We start from the raw sequence: 6,000 nt of genomic DNA on the forward strand, positions 1-6,000 counted from the left end.
GTTTGCAAAAGATGATCACATGACCCCAGGGCACAGCAATGATCATACAAATGAAGCCGTTGCCAAGCATCTGAATTTTTATCATGTGACCAGGAGGAGGATGCAAATGTCATAACTGTGAAAAATTGTCATAAATCACTTTTTTCAGTGCCATTGTAACTTTGAATGGTCACTAAATAAACTGTTGTAAATCGAGGACTACCTATACATACCAACATCTCTTAGATAAACTGGTAAAAATATGGAACTACTGGATTGATCAAAATTGATAAAAGCCATGTCTCCTGACTGCCCTTATCCCCAGAAGAGCTCCACTGCAGTTCAGGCCATGTACCCTAAGCTCTGCCAGACGCTGGACCTGTGTGCAATTATCCATGGCTATATCCACGTTTTTGGCCAAATGATTCCTTACATTAAGATATGAAAAGCACCATTTCACATTATCTTCTGTATGAGCCCAAAACATTATCATAATTCTATGAGTCGCGATGCGCAGTGGTTAGAATGGAGGACTGCAGGCTACTTCTGCTGATTGCTAGCTGCCTGCAATTTGGCAGACCAAATCTCGCGAGGCTCAAGGTTGACTCAGCCTTCCATCTTTCCAAGGTGGGTAAAATGAGAAGCCAAATTGTTGGGGGCAATATGCTGACTCTGTAAAACGCTTAGAGAGGGCTGAAAAATCACTGTGAAGCAGTATATAAGTCTAAGTGCTATTGCTAGTGCTATAATTCTATAGTACTCTGGATTCAGATGGCATGGTATTTATTTCCTAAATAAATACTCCTAAGATTTCAGTTGTGGAACTGTGATAGTAGTAGATAGTAATACATATACAATAATTGAAATTTTTCACAGCTAAAGCTCTGTATTACTGAACATTAGGAGAAGGGGAAATAAGTATGAACTATCTATTGCTTGCCCATTCCTTTAATATTACCACTACCACACTAATCACAAGAATAATTTTTCTAGTTCAAACTGTGCATCTAGACAGTCAAATGTAGTACCAGGAAAGAGAACAAAATGTTAAATTTTTAAAGGTAAACATTATTTTAAAAGATGTACTGTGAAGTTGCAAAGATGCACAAGGAAAAAACTTACCAAAATATAGGCAGAGAAGCTAAAGTTGATTGGGGGTCTGAACTTGGACGTGATCAGGCATAAACAAGAGTTTTACCCACAAGGCCAGCCATTTATCTGTCTAAAGAAAAAAGGAATAAAAGAAATGCTATAAGATTATTAATCCCACATACATTTTGCTATCTATTGGTTGTGAAAAATCTATTTTTGAACATATAGGCCAAAAAGTGTTGTTTGCTGCATTGCTTGGTAAAATAGTTTCTATTTATATGCACAATCAGAAAGGATTTTTTTACTCTGCCTTTAATATTTTTTATAAGTAAGTAAAGGTGGCAAATACACCTAATACTCCTTATTTCTTTTATTTTCTCCACAAAAACCACCAGTGAGGTGAGTATGGCCGAGAGTGTGTGAGTGGCCCAAAGTCTCCCAACCAGCTTTCATGCCTAAGGGAGGCCTAGAACTCACAGTCTCCTGATTTCTAGCTGGTGCCTTAATCATTAGGTCACTAGGTTTTTTTAGAGATGCTAATTCAAACATTATTACTCACTGATAGCAATTCTTGCTTGCACTATCAGGAAATCAAGGACATTTATAGCCACAAATGTTTAGAATTCTCTTAGGCCAGTGATGAAATTCAAATTATTTTACTGTGGGTGTGGCTTGGTGGGCATGGTGTGGCTTGGTGGGGGTGGCTTGGAGAGCATTGCAAGGGAAAGATACTGCAAAATCCCCATTCCCTCCCCACTCCTGGGGGAAGGATATTGCAAAATCTCCATTCCCAACCCACTCTGGGACTAGCCAGAGTTGGCATTTGCCAGTTCTCTGAACTACCCAAAATTTCCGCTACTGGTTTTCCAGAACCTGTCAGAACCTGCTGGATTTCACCACTGTCTTAGGCCATTGCTTGTTTACAGTAAACTCCAACCCCTTCAATTTTAATAAAGTGCCTATAAGTCTTTAAGTTATACAGAGGAATTATTGAGTCTGTCATTTGCACCTCTATAACTGTCTGGTTCGGTTCTGCAACCCAGAAAGAAAGACACACACTTCAGAGGATAATTAGAACTGCAGAAAAAATAATTGCTATTTCCATTTAGGACCTGTATACTGCACGAATCAAGAAGAGGGCCGTGAAAATATTTACAGATCCCTCACATCAGTGGCGGGATTCAAATAATTTAACAACCGGTTCTCTGCCCTAATAATTTCTTCCAACAACCAGTTCACCAAACTGCTCAGAAAGTTAACAACCGGTTTTCCCGAAGTGGTGCGAAGTGGCTGAATCCCACCACTGCCTCACATCCAGGACATAAACTGTTTCAACTCCTATCCTCAAAACAATGCTATAGAGCACTGCACACCAGAACAACTAGACACAAGAACAGTTTTTTCCCTGAAGGCCATCACTCTGCTAAACAAATAATTCCCTCAACACTGTCAAACTATTTACTAAATCTGCACTACTATTAATCTTCTCATCGTTCCCATCACCAATCTCTTTCCACTTATGACTGTATGATTGTAACTTTGTTGCTGGCAATCCTTATAATTTATATTGATATATTGACCATCAATATACTTGGCCAATAAAAATTCTATTCTATTCTATTCTATTCTATTCTAATTCTACATGAATTGTTCTTTATTTTGATATTATTTTTGGAAGAGATCTGTCATTTTTGTTTAGTTACATTAACACTAATTTAAAACACAAAAGACATTCTGCAGCGCATATAGGGAAAAAAAAGATAGTTGCAAACATATTAAAGTATCAATAACAACAAGCCAGATTTGGGGATGTTGTGATTTTATGTTGGGTATATAGACCATTTCCCCCCTCCTCCCATTTTAGATCATTAAGAAGTATATGAAATATGATAAAGAAAAGTTATTACATAGTACATGACAAAGTAAATACATTTGAATTATGAAATGCTTTACATAAATATGGTGTAGCAGGTTGGTTATTGGGTGAAGTAGAAAGAAAACACATGTCAGATTAAAAGCAAAGACAGAATTAAGTAAAATGCATAGTAAATTTATGCCTGAAAGTGAAAAACTGAAGGTGGTTTCCCCCTTTGAATAGCTAAACAGGAAAATAATACTACATGAGCAAACAGATTAATCCTAGGGAATGAATCTATGACAAACTTATTTTATTTTAAAAAGGAGATATTTTTATAACAATATTGAAAGTAATGACGTAATAATGTATGGCTCTAAAACCCAGACATTTAAAAAGAACATGGCGAACAAGATAGGCTCCTTCAAATTACAAATTTGGAGACGGTCACTAAAAGGTCATGGACTTCAAGAACCCAATTAATCAGTCCCAGATTAAAAGAACTGACTGAGGTGATGAACAGTCAAGCACAATCCTTTGGGCACGTGATATGAAAAGTTGAGAGACTGGAAAAGAAAAACGATTTTTGGCAAAGCTAAGGAAAGAAAATTAAGGGGTGACAATGGATGAGATGGATGATGAATTCAAAGAAGAGGCAGGGTTGTTTCTTGGAATATGTCAAACTGTCAAGCATTTACTCATGCAGTCATCAAGAGACAAGTTCTACTTGATGGCATATAACTAAGTGCATTGTGCAAACACAGCTACTGCTAAGATCATATATCATATTAATCACAATGCAGTTTATTTTTAGTTTAGGACATTGTACAAACATAGCCAATGTAATTTGTAAACCATGATTTATGACAGTGTATTGTATGAACCAATCAATGGTTTATTCAGTAACAGTTAAAAAGTGCCTTGGGGTAATGGCATTAACCCATGCGGTATTTATTTATTTAACATATTTTTATTCGTTTCTTTAGCTCAAAAGGTTCTCAGTGCTAATCTACTCCCTGTGGGAAGGTTTACACTCAAAGTTCAAAGCGCAATTACTAATTCTTAAAAGTTACCATTCTTATCACTAGCATTTTTAATTTGAAGAAAAAATATTTACAAAAGGGAAAGGAAGAAAAGATTGTCCAAACGTTATTTATTTTAAATATTTATGACATTTGTATAGCACCATGTAAGATGAAGCTTTGGGGAAAGATTACAACAAGTAAACAGAAAACCAATTTAACACAAAAGGCTATGCGGAATCAAAAACAAGATTAATGCAACAAAAATAAAAACTCACAGCAACCGCAGAATAACTTGAAAACTGAGAGATCTCAAGTGAATTATTTAATTTATTTAAAAAGTCTGGGTGAACGTTTCCTGCTGCCCAGGGATCACATTTGAGATATCTTGCTGAGTAGACTGAGTAGGCTGTTCCATGAGTACAATTAATGAAAAAGCCCCCCCCCCCTTGTGTAATTTCATTGAATAATAATCATGAGGTGAGGCCTCTGGAAAAATGCCCATAGATAGATATGAATTGGCACTATTATAATCTGGATCTTTATTTATTGGTCTTTATATATTTTACTATTTTTATACTAAAACTTCCAGGAAACTTTTCTAATCGAATCAGGCAGTAAACACAATAAATAAAAAAATATAGAAATGTAGACAGCTTTCAGACAAACTAGTGCTAAGCAATTTAGGACTTTTAAGATTAAAAACCAACATTTTAAGTTGGGCTCAATTACACACAGGGAACCAACATTTGTAACCTGTTGGCCATAGTTTGAATAAATAGCAAACTGATATTAGAGTAGTATGCAAACATGTGATTATAATAATCTAAATGAAATATTATCAGAGTGTCCGTAATTTCAACCAGGTGACTCCATCCAAACGAATAAGCTACTAATATATTAGTTGAACCTGATAAAAGACAACAGAGGTCACTAAAGCTTTTAATGATAGTAATGAATCAGATCAGAAATTTGATTCTTTGCAATCTAGAAGCAGCAAAACATTCAATTCATACTGATGAAGCCCCAAGAATATCTGCATGGTCTTGACTTACATTTTTTTGTTCATATCTTTTAGCACAGGGATCCCCAACCTGTGGGCCATGGAAAACTATTGGCCCACAGCCTATTTAAAAAGGGACTGCGTGAGTGGCTGGCTGGTGCACCTATGTCCATCCCCACTCCCATGAGTGTTGAGGGTGCTCAAGGCCACACTCGCGTGAGTATTGCAGGAGCTCACAGCCCGACTTGCATGGAGTGTCGCAAGCTCTCGGCCTAATTCACACATGCACACGGGCACGGACACACACCTGTCCCTCTCACAAAACCATCCACTCTTTCCCCCCTCCCTCCCACTCTGGACCACCAACCTGGAAAGGTTGGGGAACTCTGTCTTAGCATATCAAGACTGGAGTATATAAATTTTTCAGGCTAAGGGACATAGTTGGCCTTAACATGGCAAGCCATAGACCATGCTTCAGTTGTTGTTCAGTCACTAAATTGTGTCTGACTTCATGACCCCATGGACCACAGATGGTGTCCTACCCCATCTCACGGAGTTTGCCCTAATTCATGTTCATTGTATCAATGACACTATCAAACCATCTCATTCTTTGCCATCCTATTCTCCTTTTGCTTTCTACCTTTCCAACATCAAGGGTTTTTCCAAAGAGTCCTCTCTTCTCATTTGGTGGCCAAAGTATTTCAGCTTCAAGTTCAGTATCTCTCCTTCCAAAGAACAATCAAGGTTGATTTCCTTTAGGACTAACTGATTTGATCTCCTCGCCATCCAAGAGACTGTCAAGTGTCTCTAACATCACAAATTGAAGGCATCATTTCTTTGGTGCTCAGCGTTCCTTACAGTTCAACTCTCACTGCCATATGGTTTTTTTCTTTTTACGACCCTTTAATTCTTTTATTAGGGATGGAGTCTGGGCGACTGAATGGAACTGAATGTTTATTGGCCTTTCCTGACCCCTACATGGAGTTCACAGCAGAAATTTTGTTTATGCCCTGATAGAGAAACATCTGCCTCTGCCTAGATTTGAACTT

General features: G+C 37.4%; 1 protein-coding gene across 1 annotated transcript in view; it reads right to left on the reverse strand.

The window, feature by feature from the left end:
• The window catches only part of KIAA1958 (KIAA1958 ortholog), a 41,293-nt gene extending 40,116 nt beyond the window's left edge, over positions 1–1,177 (reverse strand). The window contains exon 1 of the mRNA XM_058173472.1: positions 1,102–1,177. The gene's annotated coding sequence lies outside the window, so the exon portion shown is untranslated. The remainder of the gene's footprint in view (positions 1–1,101) is intronic.
• Positions 1,178–6,000: the final 4,823 nt, after the last annotated feature.

Source organism: Ahaetulla prasina, chromosome 2 (assembly GCF_028640845.1).
Source record: "Ahaetulla prasina isolate Xishuangbanna chromosome 2, ASM2864084v1, whole genome shotgun sequence".
Taxonomy (NCBI): domain Eukaryota; kingdom Metazoa; phylum Chordata; class Lepidosauria; order Squamata; family Colubridae; genus Ahaetulla; species Ahaetulla prasina.